Raw genomic sequence first — 19,964 nt, forward strand, 5'->3', positions numbered from 1 at the left:
AGTTTTGTTTTTCAAATCAAGATGAGCAATATCTTAGAGTTCTCTGGTCAACAAAGGTCGTTCAGGACTGTTCTGTGCTTTTACTTGACTGGCTAGAAACAGCAATCAATTTCCCATATTGTATGATATATATATATATATATAATTGAAAAGATGTTTAAGAGTCCATAGAAATCAAAAATTATATTTAACACAATGGAGTTGGAAAAGGCACAGAAGTATATTTTAGAGACTGTTTTATATTTTTGTTACAGTGAGTGATTTAAAATATAACTGGTTTCGATGTATCCATCTTATCAAATATTAGAAAGAGTTCTTGGGAAGTCAGAGAGAGAGAAACAAATTTGGGGTTTAATAGTTTGTACTCAGACAGAATGCTGATAATCAAGAGGACACTGCATAGATGTCTTAGCCAAGATATTGGCCCCCAGAGCAAATCAGTGCACTCAGCTCTATAGTACATATTTATTGAAAGCATACCACAGTATGCATAGGTTATAATCAGGCCCCTAAACATGTGAGGCCCTCCTACGACTCTCCATTGTGCTCAAGTCTCAAGACAGTATTTATTGGTGGAATGCCTACAACTATGAGTCAGCTTAGTCCAGGCTAATGCAGACCTTAAACAACAACATCAAATAGGTCCACTGAACATGACTAAAAAGAATTGTTCAGTTTAACATATACTTATCAAGCCAAAAGTAGTTGTAACCTGTGGAGATAAATACTTTCTTTGCTCTCAGCTTAGGTCTGTCTTACACTTGAATCTGTCACATCCTAAGAGATATTCTTTGATTCCATCTGCAGTTTCACGACCACTGCAGTGTTACTTCTAATTTTGGTCTGAATGCTTACAATGCTTGCTGATTAGATAGGAAGAATATTGTGGTTCAAGCTATACACCCACATCATCCCAGCTTCATTCACTGGAACTACTGTATATTACCATTCTGACACTTCACATGTCTTGGTGCATTTGCAAGGTGCATATATATATATATGTGTGTGTGTGTGTGTGTTTACAAACACACACACACGCATACACGTCTATATATACAGGCACACTCGAAATAAGTCTGTAATTATTTTTTGTTTTGGCAGGCTAGCAGAGGTGTATATATATGTATATATATATATATATATATATATATATATATATATATATATATATATATATATATATATATATATATATATATATATATAGGCACAGGAGTGGCTGTGTGGTAAATAGCTTGCTTACCAACCACATGTTTCTGGATTCAGTCCCACTGCATGCCACCTTGGGAAAGTGTCTTCTATAGCCTTGGTCCAACCAAAGCCCTGTGAGTGGGTTTGGTAGATGGAAACTGAAAGCAGTCTGTTGTATGTATATGTATATGTGTGTATATATATATATATATATGTGTGTGTGTGTGTGTGTGTGTGTCTGTCTTCCCCCCACCACCATTGCTTGACAACCAATGCTGGTGTGTTTATGTCCCTGCAACTTAGCGTTTTGATGAAAGAGACCGATAGAATAAGTGCTAGGCTTACAAAGAATAAGACCTGGGGGCAATTTGTCCGACTAAAGGAGGTACTCCAGCATGGCCACAGTCAAATGACTGAAATAAAAGAAAGAATAGATAGATAGATAGATAGATGCTTTACAGAGTGTGCTGAGTTTCTTTTTACATTCCAATGGGATGGGTACATTTACACAGCACTGGCACAAATGCAACTCACATGGCACCGGCATGAGTGCATTTTACATGGCACCATCACCTGCGAAGGACATACATGTATGTATGCTTGACCATGGTTTTACTTAGCTTGTCACATCTTCTCAGGTACAACAAATTGCCACAACTGCTGGTCCCTTGTCGTTTTCTCTATGAGGCCCAGCATCTGAAGATCCTTTCTCACCATTTCTTTCTTCCCACATCTGTCCAGGTCTACCCCTTCCACAGGTTTCCTCCACAATTATAGATCAGCACTGTGTGTACATGTATACACAGAAGCTACTGGTGGTATATTTATGTGATTATGTTTGGATGTTTTATTTTTACATTTCTTTTATATTAAGGCATTTGTGTTCTTGATTAAAGATATGAGAGGATGTTTAGTCTATGTGTGTAAATAGATATTAATCCATACTATTTGGTGTCAGCATGCATGCGTGTGTGTGTGTGTGTGTGTGTGTGTGTGTGGGTGCGTGCATGCATGCTTGTGTGTGAGTGTAATATGGACTGTTGATCCATTAGTATGAGTGCTAACATAAATACTTAGAGACATTCCTGTAAGGATGTGTGTATATCTATGTAATCTATATATATAAAAATGAGAATGTGTGTCTGTCTGTCTGTCTGTCTGTCTGTCTGTCTGTGTGAATCCCTAAAACTCGAGAACTACGCAACCACAGATGAAATACTGCTTAGCATTATCTGTCTATGTTCTGAATTCAAATGTCATTGAGGTCATCTATTGTTTTCATTCTTTCGAAGTCAATGAAATAAGTACCAGCTGAACACTAAGGTTGATGTAATTGATAGGCCCACTCCACACAAATTTCAAGTCTTGGGGCTATAGTAGAAAGGATTATTATTATTTTCCTTTGCCTGGTGGCTGTGGCGAAAGAGGTTGTTTGTTGGACAAGGCTGAAAGGCATAAGGATAGATACATTCCTCTTTGGTAGATCTCTCATTGACTTTTTCAAGTTTCACTTGAAAAGGAAATTCAGAGCGGAGAGGGAAGTGTTGTCCTTGAGTGAGTTTACTGAAAGGTAGATGAAAGTTGCAAAAAATGGCAAGAGTAGATGGTGCCTCTCTAATTGTAGACATGTGAGTCGGAGAGAAGGAATTGCAGAGGGCATGGCCCCTAGGGTTTCAGGAAAACCTTGGACAGTGGGGTTCCTTGATTATCCCTAGAGGCATTCCTGTATCAGGAGGGCCACATCTGTATCATCCTCCCCACTCTGTTTTTTTTCCTACCTTTGTATGCTATGAATCATTTCATTATTATATGTAAACCCCCCACACTTTGTCTGTCTCTCTATTGTCCCCCTCATCTTTCACCCATGTGGCAAATAAATGAAAGTATTATGATTATTATCATTATTATTATTATTATTATATCTAGAGAGTAGAGTTCTTTATTTGTATACGATTGACACAATCCATCACTAAGGTAAACATAGCTGACGTAATCCATCACCAAGGCAAACTTAATAACGAAAAGTGCGACTCGAAAGCACAGTCCTGCATAGACTATTATTATTATTATTATTATTATTATTATTATCATTATTATTATTATTATTATTATTATTATCATTATTATTATTATTATTATTATTATTATTATTATTATTATGGTTATTATGGTTATTATTATTATTATTATTATGGTTATTATTATTGTTGTTGTTGTTGCATTAGAATTCTTCTAGTGTTACAATATATTAAATTTGTACATCTACAGTACATTTTTCAGGCTCTCTGTCATGTGGTGATGATGATGGTGGTGATGGTGCACCAAGTACCTCAGTCACCAATCACTCACAGTCAACTGAAACACAGATTTAGTGTGGCCCTAACTGTGAGTTATGTTATATATTAGCAGCCCACTGAGAGACAGGATTTGGATGTGAACAGATGCTTGGTGGTGCTGTGCTTGAATTCCCAAATTACAAACAATACATACTGTCGATTATTTTGATTTTTTTTTTTTTTTATTCTTTTGAGATAATTCTTGAAGTTTTACTGCTAAGTTAGGAGAGAGTGAGAGAGTGTGTTGGTGAAAAAGAGCAATGTTTAGGTGAGAGGAAAAATGAAAAGTCAAGAAGGAATGAGAGGGAGAGAAGGATAAAGAGAAAGAGGGAGGATGTTGATTGGAGACAGAGGGTAGAGATTGCAATGCTAAAGAGAGGTAGAGTGTAGGAGGAAATGAGAAAGGAGAGAGATGGAAGTGAGCTGGAGAGAACAAGGATAAAAAGGAAGCTGGAGTATAGAAGTCAGAGGGGAGAGAGGGAGATGGAAGATTGTGATTGGCTGAGAAATTGAGTTTCAAGATTTTGTTTTACAGAGAATATTCTAGATGAATGTGATTGTCCATCCCCTTAACCCCACACTTTTGGCCCCAATACCACTGGTTTGGTATTGGAATAGTTAAAAAAAAATTTTTTGTTCTTTTTAATTGTTTTTTTTATTTACCTGTTTTTGTTCACTATCACTGCTACCACCATCACAACTGGTTACCTATAAGCAGTTAAGCAACAGATTTAGTGTATGTATGTCTAGGTGTGTGTGTGTGTGTATAGAGGGAGAGAGGAAGAGAGTGAGAAAGCCAACAAATCCAGAGATGCTCAATATAGAAAACATGTGCTCAAATGTTTTAACTTAAACTCCAAAATCTTTACTGAGGGCCAAGTCTGTGGAGTAAAGAGTGACTATAAGGGGAATCCAGCTGAACCGATTTGAAGATAATGATACAAATAAATAAAACTGCATGGGTTTGCACATTGCCGTACTCAAAAAGACCTGCACTCCACAGCAGAAGTGTTATGACCAGTCCCCCTGGTGATGAAAAGCACTCATGACAGTGCCTTGTAAAAGCGCTTGTGTGGTACCATATCAAAAAGCCCATACAGCGCCATATAAAGGCATCCAGCAGAAGCCATGCCAAATTAGACTGGAGTATTGTGTAGCTCCTCAGCCTGCCAATTTTGGTCAGACCATCCAACTCATACCAGCGTAGACAACAGACATTAAATGATGATGATGATGATGATGATATACATATATATCTTTGCCTAAGATTTGTTATTGCTTACCTGCTGGCTCCCTTCATTCACCATCAACCTTCATGGAGCATACTTGTTACCAAAGGCTGCTTGCTTTTTTTCCTATTAGATTAGAGCCCCATCATCGCTGTTGCCAGCTTGTGCTAGTTGTAGGTTTACTTGTCAACACTTGCCAAGGCTGGATGAGGATGCTCTTGTGGTTAAGTGGTTAGTGCTGATCATTAGCACTTACACGGTATTTAAATTCAGAATGCTAATTGATCAGAGCAGATATTGATAGACATTTTGTCTGACTCTGTGACCATTCCACTTATCTACTACTTGCTTTAAACTGAACTTGGCTGGATTTGAACTCAAAGTGCAAAGCATCAGAACAAATACCGAAAAGCAGTCCACCGGATGCTGTAATGGTTTTTCTGCACATTAACATCCTCAATGAAGTTCATATTACAGAAAAATTTTTTTTAAATTTACTGTCGTTTGGTAGTTTTAACATTGGAATTGTAGTCATTGTATAGTTGTCAACCCATGTAGTTAATAAAGAAAACATTATTATTGTTATTATCATTATTACAAATTAGTTTCAGTTTATAAATGATTAGCCCAGCCGACCATCTTTTGTTTCTTTGTGGTCAATGGACATCCTAGATATAACAGGAAAATCTCCCCCAAACCTACCAAAGTGAAGCACATATTCAAGAATTTGGTTCTGGATTGCAGTTTCACTGTTTGGGGAAAAAAATGTCAGGATGGTCAAAGTTGGAATGCATTTTGATCATAGGTGTGCTTAATTTGGATTAACCTGAGGCTAAACAAAACAGTCACGATAATAACAACAGCAACAACAGGTTTTGTTTTGTGTTGCAATGCCAAATGTTACTGTCATAATGTCATGCTTCAGCTGTCGACTGTTTTCTCTATTTCATGGGTGGAAGAGTTTATATTATTACACAGACTTATCTGAACTGACAAGTTGCAATGTTAGTGTTTGTTGCTCGTCACTGGCAGTATAGGTGAGGAAGTGTTTTTCAATGACTGAACTTCCAAATCATATATTTCTATATGTAGAATCCCTGGTTAATTACATTTCAAAAACTTTCAGGAAAATATATCTTTATACTTACTTCACCAGTATTTCAACTGAGTTTCATAACATTTTGTAGGCACTCTCACTATATCATGGTAAAAAAGAGGAAAGTAGTTGAGATAGCATTTTATGAAGACACTTCAATCAGCTACACCACAGGCAATAAATCTTTTAGCAAAGACATATCCTATTTAATGTGCTTGGTATTGCTTTATCCATAGACAGTGCCAATCTGAGACCAACAAAATTAGTAGAGTACTTGTTAATTTATAGTTTGTTGCAGGCATGGGCAACCTCTTCCAAGGAGCAGACTGTATGAGTCATGACTTGTCATCAGGTGGGCTGTACTACTAAAAACATTTAAGGTAATTTTTCATTGCTATGCCATTCTGAATGTTCTATGGGTCAAAGTTTTCCCAGCACAAGTTTGTAGTTTAAATAGTACTCTTGCTTCATGGGCAAACTGAGCTTCCCTGTAGTACTTATTTATAGTTAGACTGCCATTATAAATTCATATTTTTATTGATTCTTTTAATTCTATACGGAATTCTTGTTGAGCCAGTGGATAGCGATAATGTAGGTTGTTACAAAGTAAAGTTCAAACTAGTTAATTACACTGACCACAAATTAGTTATTCTTATAATCAACTTAAATAAAACCCAAAGACAGAGACCTAGTTACTGGAAGTTGAACCTGCCTTTGCTGGCAGGCAGAGACTGCAGAAGCCAGATTTGCAAACTAGTTTAGCAGCAGTTGGTGGGGAGCAGTTTTGGCGACCAGTGGTTGTGTACCCTGAAGAGAGCAATTAGATCAGAATTGATAGTATTTTTCAAAGAGCTAGTGGTAGAGAAAAATAGATTAGACGGGTGCAAATTAGCAATGTAGAAGAGGCATTTTCTATATGAATTGCAACCAACATGTCCGCTGCAAGAATAGCCCTCAAACATTTCTTCTATGCATAACAAGACTGCATTGTCAGAGCTAGGGCTCATGCGTTCAATCACTTTGATAGAATGCACCTTGCCATTTGCTATAATGATAGAGAGGAGGCAAATTTGAACCTTTTCATTTGTAATGATTTTCCCCAGACAATTAAAACGCTCATTGGTCAGATCAAATAGGCTTTCGAAACTGAATCTGTTTTAGCTTTCTTTTTTTTCACTTTTGTTGTTTTATTTGTTTTGCTTTTTTTTTTTAAATACAAATTTGTGCTGACCATTTGATTTTGTTAGAAATATCATTTTTCTCTAATTCAATACGTCTGGAAATAATTCTGGAGCATTATATTGATTGGTGGAGTTAATTAATTATTATCCTCTGCTTCTTCACCTTTGTGCAATCATCAATTAGACAATCGACAAAAAAATAGATAAATAAATATAAAAAATATTAAAAAATTATAAAACAAATTGCCAGCCGAAGTAGTGGGAAACTTAGGAAATGTGGAAAATAAAACCAAAAAGCAAAACATAAAAATATATAAAAATATATATGCAGTGTCCATGGTATTCTCGAAGTCATAGACTTTGAATCATTTCCATTGAAGAATTTGTTCCAGTTAAGTTATTAATCTTAATTAGAGAGAAATAATTACTATTGTTGTTGTTACTCTTGATGTTATAATTGTCTTCATTATCATTGTTGTTGCTATTTTGTCGTCATTAAAGCTTTCTTGTTTTTGTTTTCTATGTTAGTATTCAGAATTTTGTCTCTTTAGGCATAGCGGCATGGAGATACAGAATTGAACTGAAAAGTTCAGATTGATATTCTTTTTTTCTTTTTCTCTTTTTTTGCCTTTTGATAAATCTCTCTCTAGTTAAGCACACATGTCCTGTCTCAGTTTATATGCCTAAAATAGGATGGTTACTAACCAGCTGTAAAAATAGCTATTTATTTCCATAAAAATCATCACTTTCATACTGGTACGAAAAATTTTATGCAACAGTCAAGAAGTCCTGGGTTTCTAATTAAACTGAGTACTAAATAGGTAACCAATCTAGAGATTGCTACTTCGTATCCTGTCACTACCTTTAATTTCATATGGCTAAGATATGTAGAGCACTCAAAAGCCCTGCCCGCCTGATTGTACACAGAGATGATACAATGGTACAGACTGAATCTGTTAAGCTGTAAAGTTGGTTAGCTCTTTGCTTTGTTGAGTTCAGTTTCTCAAAGCAGATTTACATTTTATAGTTTATTGCATATCAAGGAGGCAAACTGTCTTTCATTCAATCCCAAAGTAAGATACTAGGGTTAACACACTGGATCCTATGCTGCCATATAAGATTGAACTTTATGTGCATGTGAGAACCTGTGCTTCATATATATGCAGAGTCCGATGGGTAAATTGTTGCCATCTTATATTTTCAATTTAGCACATGCACATTGTTTTTGATTTTGTTGAGTACACAGTACACTCAATTGGGCACCATCTGTGAGAAAAAAAGCACCATGATGCAATTCATACTGCCAGAAATTTGGAAATGACATGCTGTACAGCTTGGCATTCATGCTAGAAGCTTCAATGTGAACATTTCAAAGTGTTTGGGTGTCAATCTGAGTGTTTGCCATGTCCCCGAAACATGTATCGAGAGTGATGAAAATCAGTCAACCAGTCGACATCATGGTGTTTGGATTGATCATTAGTGATGGCGACCTTATGACCCCATTCATAGCCCACATGGCCTTAAACTCAAAACAGAAACCGACATCAAGTGCCTGTAAAAAGTAGTGCTGCCCTGGTTCAAGAGGGTGGCTGCTGGAAAACCCAATGTCTGGCAACAGGACTTGGTACCATGCTACACAATCAGGAGAACCCAGTTATAACTGTCAGACAATTTCTACAGCCACATCACCCCTAACATCAGGCCACTTAACTCCTCACACTACAACCCCCTTGATTATTATGTGTGGGGTGCAATTGAGTGAGAAATCAGCAAAACTCTTTGTAACAGCAAAGATGAACTAAATGCAAGGATTATGGCAGCATTCACCAATTTAAACACCTTTCACGCTGCAATTGTTTTTGTTCCAGCACACAATCTCAGATCAGGTCGCTTGCTATGCAAGTACATCTCCATAATATATATATATATATATATATATATATATATATATATATATATATATATATATATATATACATAGAGAGAGAGAGAGGCACAGATGTGACTGTGGTTAAGAAGTTTGCTTCTCATCTACATGGTTTCCAGTTTTGTTACACTGCATGGCACCTTGTGCAAGTGTCCTCTGCTACAGCCCCATACTGGCAAAAGCCTCGTATATGGATTTGGTCAACAGAAACTAAAAGCAGCCTATAATGTTTGCGTGTGTTTGTCTTCTCTTTACATTGCATGGTAGTTGTAAATGAGGTCACTGTCATAAAAACAGTGTAATTCATTTCTAATGTACTGCACAAACATGTCTGGCCATAGAGAAATATTACTTTGCTTGGAAATAGGTTAGGCTTGGCAACAAGAAGGGCATCCAGCCATAGAACATCTATTTCAATAAATTCTCCCTAGCAATTGGCTGGTACTTGTTTTCATTTGAGTTTCACTGGAGCAACATGAACTGAAGTTCCTTGCTCAAAGACATAACGTATCACCTAGTTCAGGATTTGAACCCATGAACTTTATCTCTGAATAGAAGATGGCCATCTCAACTGGAACATGTTTGACAATAGAATAGGTAGGTCTGATTGATCATATATTAACAGCTTGATATGAAAATGAACTTTTTCAAATGTGGTTTGACAAAACAGGATGTTAATGGAGATTTCATCATCATCATTACCATACTGCCATCATCACCATTACTACCATTGCCATCAGAATTTTCATTTGCAGTGTGCGTGTGTGTGTGTGTGTGTGTGTGTGCATTATATATATATATTTATATATATGTGTGTGTGTGAGTGTGTAATGTGGTATTTATATCCTTGAGTATTGCATGTTTATTTCCAATTTTAGTTAACTTACATAAATACTCCATCTCACAAGTTTGAGTATTGTGTCATTGTTTGTCTACCACACTAGGAATAATATTTTCTGCACATTCTCTTCCACACTTGAAAAACTCTGTATAAATATTTGTTTCCCTTCATACATAATTCCTAAGATATTTCAGTCAATATTTATATCCACAATGGGGATTATTTCCTAAATAATTTCTCTCTTTATATTTTTTTTCTTTCACATTTGAGGTATTTCTCTCACTGTTTGCTTCTTTCCTCATAATAGTTTTTAAAACACTACATTGCTGTCTCATATTTGATATATCATATGAATACTTACTTTTTCTCTGGGGGATAGGTTTACTAAATGTTATCTTTCACAGTGTAATGGATGGCTGTCCTGAAGCGATGAGATCCCATTCTATTGAAACCTGTGACCTGCTTTCATTTCATTTGAAATTACTTACATATCTAACATTTGTTAGAATAATGTGAATTTTTATTTTTTGGTTCAACCATTATTCATAGATTTCAACATTGATATCTTGTAAGTACATCTAAGAAAATTCCTTATATGAAATATGTACATGCATATCATGTGTATTTACATATATATATATATATATATATATATATATATATATATATATATATATATATTCATTTATTCAGGTGTTTATTTACTTGGACTATGACTTACCAGCACATTCTCTCTACTTGATTCTGACTTTTGTTTTGGGGATATACGTGTGTGTGTGCTTGTATATGGTTTCTTTACTACCATCATCATCATCATCATCATGTTAATGTTCATATGAGCCATACAGAAATTTTGTTAAGGCAGATTTTCTGCAACCTGATGCCCTTCTTAGTGTCATCCCTCACCTGCTTCCAAGTTGAGTAATGTTTCTTTGAGATCAGGCATGTTTCCATGGAAGATGGAAAACAAAGGACACTGTTCACATGACAGTAACACTTGTTTATGGCTTTGACATGATGTCAAGACAGGGAGACAGCAACACACATGCACACACACACACTGAGCTCCTTTGGTTGGCCCAAGTCTGTAATAGAAGACACTTTTTAAAGGTGCTACACAGTAGAACTGAACCTAAAACCATGTGGTTGTGAAACAAACTTTTTAGCACACAACCATTCTGGCCCTATAGCCATACCTGTGCCTAAATACATGTATACATGCACACACATGCACACTTTCATGCACACATAAATATATCTTTGAAATGAAAAGTAAGCCAGACCAAAGGAGATAGTTGGTGGCATATGGAGTTGTGAGAGATTTTCCTCCAGCTAGAAAGTCATGTGTCCTGGTAAATGAATGAGTAAATGAACATATCTGAATGCATACATATAAAAACTTAATAACTTATACATGCATATATATATATATATATATATAGCCTGGGCAAAGTTTAGAGAGCTCTTACCCCTGCTGGCGACAAAGGGACTCTCACTCAGAGTAAAAGGCAGACTGTATGACGCATGCGTACGAACAACCATGCTACATGGCAGTGAAACATGGGCTGTAACTGCTGAGGACATACGTAAGCTCGCAAGGAATGAAGCCAGTATGCTCCGTTGGATGTGTAATGTCAATGTGAATACCCGTCAGAGTGTAAGTATCTTGAGAGAAAAGCTGAACATTAGAAGCATCAGTTGTGGCGTGCAAGAGAGACGATTGCGCTGGTATGGACATGTGGTGAGAATGGAGGAGGATAGCTGCGTGAAAAAGTGCCACACCCTAACAGTTGAGGGAACCCGTGGAAGAGGTAGGCCCAGGAAGACCTGGGCTGAGGTGGTGAGGCAAGACCTTCGTACATTGGGCCTCACCGAGGCGATGACTACGGACCGAGACCTTTGGAAATGGGCTGTGCGTGAGAAGACCCGGCAAGCCAAGTAAGATCGTTGCCAGTGCCCCTGGACTGGTTCTTGTGCGGGTGGCACATGAGATGCACCATTTTGAGCGTGGCCGTTGCCAGTACCGCCTGACTGGCTCCTGTAGGATTTTCGAGCGAGATCGTTGCCAGTGCCCCTGGACTGGCTTGTGCGGGTGGCACATAAAAGACACCATTTCGAGCGTGGCCGTTTTCGTGTGGGTGACACGTAAAAGCACCCACTACACTCTCTGAGTGGTTGGCGTTAGGAAGGGCATCCAGCTGTAGAAACTCTGCCAAATCAGACTGGAGCCTGGTGTTGCCATCCGGTTTCACCAGTCCTCAGTCAAATCGTCCAACCCATGCTAGCATGGAAAGCGGACGTTAAACGATGATGATGATGATGATGATATATATATATATATATATATATATATATATACACACACATATATATACAGTTGTTACAATATGAATACATATAGATAAATTCACATGTTACATCACACTGCATTTCAAAAATTATTTGTCTTCAATCCAAGAAGAGGAAATAGCTACAAAATACCTACAGCATGAAATAGATAGTGAAGAGCTCAAAAACCACAGAGACACTGCTGAAACTGTTGATTAGGTCACATTCCTTTGGAACATGTTACATATGTAATTAACGGAAGAATGTCATTAAGGTACTACCTTCCAGTCTAGTTGTTGCTAAAAACAATATAGAATTCCATCCATAGGAAAAATCTTGCCCTGACACATATATATATATAATACAAATGATATATAAGTATATGCATGTATACACACATATATGTACATACCTACATCTACATGTCTATATAGATACATATTCGGGCATATATATATATATATATATATATATATATATATATATATATATACACATACACACACATATACTAAATATCTCTGATGAATGCATACATTTCAAAACAAAGAATATCGGTGGAGCATTCCAATCAAATCTTCCGCTAAAAGCAAATATACAAGGCCTGATATATTTGTTTAAGATGAAGTAAAACAAATGTTATGTACTATTATAAAGGTCAGCTTAACTGAAACAGTGAACCTTTATTTGAAAGCCAGTGAGAAAGAGGATGTTTATGGCCAACTGTTTCAGAACCTACAGTTTCTCTAACTAAATTAAGAATTTCTATTTGTACCTATAATTATTCTAAGAGATAGACTTGCAGTTTTCTTGCAAAGAAATAGGTGAGTTTACAAGAACTTTAGGAATATGTTTAACTGGTAGAGAATGAATCTATAAAAATGTTCTAAAATTCAACATGTAGTTCTTCATCAACATAATTTTCAAAATTCCTGGTACATTTCTGTATGGTTGTGTAAGTGTGCATTTATACACGTGCACACGCACATGCAGACTTATTTTCATTTTATTGTTAAAAACTTTTATCTTCGTATTGAGTAGTTATTCCTACTTCTTAGAAAGAAAATATAGTTTGAGAGAGATTTTACTGCTATTTCTAGCCAGTTTGTAGTAGCTTAGGTGGTATTCCCTCTCTCGTTACCATATCTCTGTTGAAGTTCACTGCCTTTGATTCAATTAATTTTGAAATTAGTGAAATATCTTTGTCATAATTCATCTGGTTTCTGGAACTTAAATTACCATAACATTTTGGTTGAAGGTTTAAATTTAGTTCATTTTTATAACAGGGGATTCATATTATAGAACCAGAAGCAGTTTTAAACAGGTTTGTATCAAAGGTGTAAAGGGTTGATGTTACAGCTGGTGAGCTTGGCAGAGCATATAACTACAACATCAGTAATTAATAAATAAATTTTAGGGTTTAATCAGAAGAATTGCAGCAGTCATAACCATTTTTCCATAGTTCTCAAGACTGGTGAGGAGGAAGGGAAGTGGGGAAATTATTATCAATCAGGAGATCTGGACATGAATGTTTGTTTTGAAGTGGAGTTTTTCTAAAGGTATCCAGAAGCAAGATGGTGGTGATGTCAATTTGGGCAACATATGAAGTTGCCAGCTTTGCACAATAAGTTTAGCTAAGATATATTTCAATAGCTCAATTCACCTACCTGTTAATAGATTCCATACCAAAGTTCAACTTAAGTTGTGAAAACAACTGAAACACTTACTTGTAAGAGTGCTGCAAGTGTTTTGATTTCGGCCTTTAATGTATACTAGGAAACAGCTTGGAGAAAGATGAATTCAATTATAGTGATAAAACCAGATGAGAATGAAGTTTACAGTAGAATCCCAACACCCCAGTGGGTTATGGAACACACCATGATTATAAAAAAGGCAACAAAGTTACTTAACCATGCTGTTTGATGGTAAAATCATAAAGGATATTCATTACACTGAGTCTAATACACTTTTCCCACATGAATGACTCAGTATAAACATTATATGTATGTGTGTGTATATATATATATATATGTATATATATTGATGCATGTGTGTGTGTGTGTGTATTTTCTTATCAGTTCTTTTAGCAGTCTTACAAGTATTTATTTCCTCTTTATAATATTTTCTAAAGATTTTCTGCAGATATTTGATGCATTCATTGTATTCTTTTGTGTGTGTGTGTTCCTATGTTGTCTATCCTTATATATATGTGTGTGTGTGTGTGTGTGTGTGTGTGTGTGTGTGTATACATGACATATGAGAAACAGAAAGAGACGTTAAAGCAGGTGTATTTTATGTGAATGCAAAACTAAGCATACAAACAAAAGCAAGCCATCATTATTACAGTTACATCTTTGTCACTGATGACAGGCTCTTCATCCAACCACCACACACTCTACACTTCACAACAACAGTAACTACAACAGCCACAGCAGAAGGCCACTATGACAACAACAACAAAAGTAGCTACAGTGTCAATGATAGAAAACTGGAGACAGCTTTCAGTGTGAAAAGCATTGCTAACAATGGTGACTACAACAAAACAACAACAACAACAATTATAACAACTAAACAACAACTGGAACAATGACAACAACCACTGTAGAGACAATGATGATTACTTCAAGAACACCAGTAGTTACAATAATGATGAGGATGATAACAATAACAACGACTACAGCATCAGTAGTTATAATGGTTGTAAATGAATATAACTGCAATGATGACAATAGCAAAGGATCCTCTAGTAATAATAATAATAATAATAATAATAATAATAATAATAATAATAACAACAACAGTTGACAATAATGGTTTGAGATAAAAGACACCTCCAGTAATATACAAAAAGAAAGAGAAGTAACCAAAACAACAACAGCAAAATCCTGTTTTATCTTCCCCTCCCATTGCTAGTTTTTATTCATTGTATTTGTTTGTTAAAGATGGTGAAACACCTGCTTTGGCACCATTCTGTCTTTCTGACATTATACAATTTTATAATTCTTCTGTTATGCTTTTCTATCAGTCTGCTGTTCTATCAATCCGATGTTCTACCAATTTACCATTCTACCATTTTGTGGATCTACCATTTTGTGGATCTACCATTTTGTGGATCTACCATTTTGCAATTCTGCCACTCTACCATCTTGTGAGCTTGCCATTCTGCCATTTTCCTCTTCTACTTATATGTCATTCTATCAGTTCGTCATTTTCCCATTCTACGAGAATACAACTATGCTGTTTAACATGCTATTTTGTGATGCTGTCATTTTTCCATTCTGAAGCTATTTAATAATTTTGTCAAACAAACTACTATTTCATCAACTTGGTTCTCTGTCTTCTTTTATGTATTGATATTATATAAACCGTTGTCACAGAAAATTCCAAACAGCTTGCTTATTCAGTAGTGATTCATCTCTTTACATAACTGTTAATCCACTAGTTAATTCCTTCCATCCCAGAGACTGCAAGTAGAGTTTACCTGATGTTACTCAGGAGCAAAAGCAGCAGCAGTGGAATCAACAGTAGATTATAATTATTTACATATTTACTCGAAGAATTATTTGAATTACTGTTCAGCTCATGTCATGAACTATTGTTGTTCACTGACATCTGCTATTTATTTGTCTGGTGACAGATGTGATATCAGAGCAAGTTGCATTCTGTGACTGGAGTCTATACATAGTTGGTCTGAAAACCAGAGTGTGGTCACCTCTCATGATTTAAAATTGTGTCCTCATTTTATCCACTGCAACAGTATTACCAAACCAGCCCAACCTAATGCAGCCAAATGTGAAGTTAAGCTTAGAGCAGTAATGATGTAAAATGTTGGATGATGTTTATGAGCATATGAGCATAACAGAGCACAAGTATTAAAGAGTTACACAAATATTTAATGCTTTTTTTTTTTGGTTCTATGGTTCAAACTTACTGATTTAAAGTGATCTAAATTAAAATTTCCCATTAAAAATTTCACGCAGATTTGTGTTTCAAATAGCAGCCTAATAACAATAAATTTTAATAACAGAAAATATTCTCCATTATTTCCAAAATTAATTGAGCTAAAGGGGGTGTATTTGAGCAACAATATGGTAGTAAAAGTGTTAAATGCGTATGAATGTACACAATGCGCATACCTGCAAAAACATGACCAAATAGTAAAAAAGCATGTTCTATCAATATCATCATCATTCTCTATACTCATTTCTCATGCTTATATGTATTGTACAGCCATTTTTCCATACTTCTAAAGGTCTTTTCCAGCACAAAATCTCATCACTTGCTTTGATCTCTTGACAAAAAGTGATCTCATTATGATGAACTTAATGCAAGGCTCAGCACCCTGAGATAAGACTCCACCATTTCTTATGTCTTCCCCAATGCTGCTATTTTTGTAGGTCCATTACAAATAACTAGATAAATAGATGGGTGGATGTAAAGGCATAGGCTGATACAAGACGAGAAGCACTCAATATTGGAAGTAGATTGATATAATTTAGTTGGATCTGAAACTTCATGAATTTGCACTTCTTGTTACTCAGTGTCTATCTCTGAAATACGTTTCAATCATTTCATATAGTGGTAACGAGTAACTCTGAGTAATGATCTCTGAAGTTTCAGTACCCAATAACTTACACACATGCCCTCATCCTCTAAGCCCCAACCCTTTTTATTCTCAGTTTTTTTCCTGGCTGTCATGGATTTTACAAGTTTTACCGAGACAGTATTACATTGATGGATGCCTTTCTAGATGTCAACTCTTACATGCTTTTCAAAGAAGGTATTACACTGTGGGACTAGTCTGAAACTATGCATTTAGAAGTGAACTTTTTCATTAGATTGCTATGCATGCACACATAACAGAGAGAGAAAGAGAGTTTGTAATGGAGATTGCATAGTTAGGCTTGATATAAATGTACTTACATGGGGCACAGAAAATGACGATGTAATTCTGAGATTTTTGAAACAGCTGTTGTGTTTTGAAATTATATACTTTTTTAAAAATCTTATTCTGTATCTTTGTTTCTGTGTTTTATGTAAATATGTTTATTACAAGCATAACGTGTTTACCTCCATTACTGCCTCCATGTCAGCTCAATTTCTATGCTTCTTATAGCCATTCTTGTCAGCATGGGCTTTGGCTAGACAAAGACTTCAAACCAGCTCTCACCTTGTGTATGTGTGTGTGTGTATATATATATATATATATATATATATATATATATGCACTGCAAAACATAACCATATGAACAAATATACTCACCTGCAAACATAACACTTAAAATGCACGTGATTACTCATGTAGAGTAGCCTCACTCATACTTATGTATACTGATGTAGATGAACTGAAATGAATATATACTATACACACACACTTAACAATTCATACATACATACATACATACATATGTATGTACGTACATACACACATACATACATACATACATACATATGTATGTACGTACATACACACACATACATACATACATACATACATACATACATACATACATATGTATGTACATACATACATACTGTTGACTACACAAGTACATGAAATCAAAGAATACACACAAACACAAGTACATCTATTTGAACAAAATCAAATCATTTGGGATATACTGCATAATATTTGTATCTTCATTTGCTATCAAATATTCTATAACATTTGTTCTTTCACACTATTCAGAACACATCATATAATGTTTCACCATCTCTTGAGTCGACATCATCTTCTATTAACTGTTATGATTGCTGCTGTCCACAATCTAGAGAACTTAAAGTATTGGTAATTCCAGACTACATAACACCGACTAATACTTCTACTTTCTCTCTTTGTACTATAATGCCAAATACATATACATTCATACATACAAACACACTCACAGATACATTTTTTGTATGTTTTTATATATTTATGCATGTGTATGTGCATATATGCTTATTTATATCATTGATATCAACATCCGTACACCTTATGCATTATATAACATTTTTACTTTCACTTTTAAAATGTAGTGTATATGAATATATAGTAATAAGTTCACTCACCACTTTATGCTGGATATATGAAATATATTTTCTTCTGTACAATTTTCTTCTAATATCTTTTATCTTTCTGAATAGTATAACTAGTATGTGTGTATGCAGGCTAAGACATAGATTATTTAATGCTTAAAACTATAACTAAATGTGTTGAGTGCTACTTTCTTTCATTTGTTGATACACACACACACACACACACACACACACATATATATATATATATATATATATATATATATATAGTAAAAGGAGGGATATAATATCCAGGCAGATACCGAATTTCTCTATGTAAAATGCCAAGGCTGGTTCCTTCAGATGGTGCATTTTATGGTAAATTTCCTTTAACTCCCATCCAATGTTACAGTTTTCTTGGCTGCTTAGAGTGTAAAGTACAATATTGATAATTAGAAAAATGAAGAATTTGAACATTTAAACTTTATGCTTATTTACAATTGGTTTATTCATAATAATTGTCTGACACATGTTTCGATTTTACTAATTGCATATTGTTGCATATTTATATGCATCAGTTTATGCATCATCAGTATGATTTTTTCAGGATATATAAATATGACATTGTTCAAAGAGGAATTTTCCTCTGTTATTAGTTTGAATTAAGCCTGATAGTAGTAGTAAACCATGACGTTCATTGATGAGCTGTTTTGATATATATATATATATATATGTTGGTTGTCTACTACTTATGCAGAGTTTGATCACCTCCTGTACCTACACCTTAGAACCACCATGGCATCTGATGTAACGTTTTAAACCAGACAATGTTCTGAAATCCACCCACGCAGATTACATATCTGATTTGGATCACCAAGTGCTGCAGATAAGTTCTGACCTTTGTGGATCTTAAAATGTCTTTTGAGGCCTCCGTTAGATTTGCAGACCTTCTGCCATGCATTGCATTCAAAGGTGTGCACAGACATATAGGCAGAATAGTTGGTAGAGGTTCATTTTCCATGGTTTCGCAAATGAGATTTGTGCCCAGCGAAAGAAAGGCATGGTCTGTCACAAATTGTGCACACAAATAAGTCATGTAATTCACCTATTCGATCATAACATTCTTCTTAAATCTCCTTTGACTCTTGCATGTGTTATCCTGGCTTCTTCAAATGCTTTCACTCCACACCACACTTTTGTTCACCATCCAGCAAGGGTTTCTATGTCCTCTGGATTCATTCCAAGTGACTTCATAGTACTCTTTATGCCATCCTTAAACCTTTTTATAGGTTTATGCCAATAGCATTTCCCCTCCGCAAGCTCACCATATGTCATCATCATTATTATCATCACCATCCTCATAATTTTAATGCTTATTTTCTATGCTTGCATGAACCAGACATAATTCGTTAAGGCAGATTTCTCTGTAACTGGATTCACTTCCTGTCACCAACCCTCACATGTTTCCAAGCAAGGTGATACTTCCCATTGCTAGATATGTTTTTATGGAATTCTGGAAAAAAAACAACACTGCTTGTATGATGGTGACACTCATTTACAAGGAGAGGCACAAACACACCCACACACATACTACCTATATATACATACTTCAATACTGTACTCTTCTCAGTTGAGGAGGCTCGTATTGTGAGTACTTTGTGACCTCACTGTGACTGGTGCCCAGCAAAAAGCACTCAGTACACTTTTCAAAGTGGTTAACATTAGGAAGGACATCCAACTATAGAAGCCAAGCTAAAGGGATGATGATGATGATAGTAATAGCTTGGCCTCAGTCCTCTGATTTAGCAGCTTCTGACAAGCTGCCCCAACAATACCAC

The 19,964-nt window shown here is 35.6% G+C and overlaps 1 protein-coding gene across 13 annotated transcripts in view; it reads left to right on the forward strand.

Annotated features, from left to right (window-relative positions):
• Positions 1 to 19,964, forward strand: part of LOC106867420 (zinc finger CCCH domain-containing protein 10) — a 639,081-nt gene that overhangs the window by 353,105 nt on the left and 266,012 nt on the right. For 2 of the 13 annotated variants that reach the window (XM_089356349.1, XM_089356350.1), the window contains one exon: positions 3,460 to 3,576. The exons of the other annotated variants lie outside the window; for them this stretch is intronic. The gene's annotated coding sequence lies outside the window, so the exon portion shown is untranslated. The remainder of the gene's footprint in view (positions 1 to 3,459; positions 3,577 to 19,964) is intronic. 13 annotated transcript variants of the gene reach the window in all.

This window comes from Octopus bimaculoides, chromosome 8 (assembly GCF_046866305.1).
Source record: "Octopus bimaculoides isolate indiv1 chromosome 8, ASM4686630v1, whole genome shotgun sequence".
In the NCBI taxonomy this organism is placed as follows: Eukaryota; Metazoa; Mollusca; class Cephalopoda; order Octopoda; family Octopodidae; genus Octopus; species Octopus bimaculoides.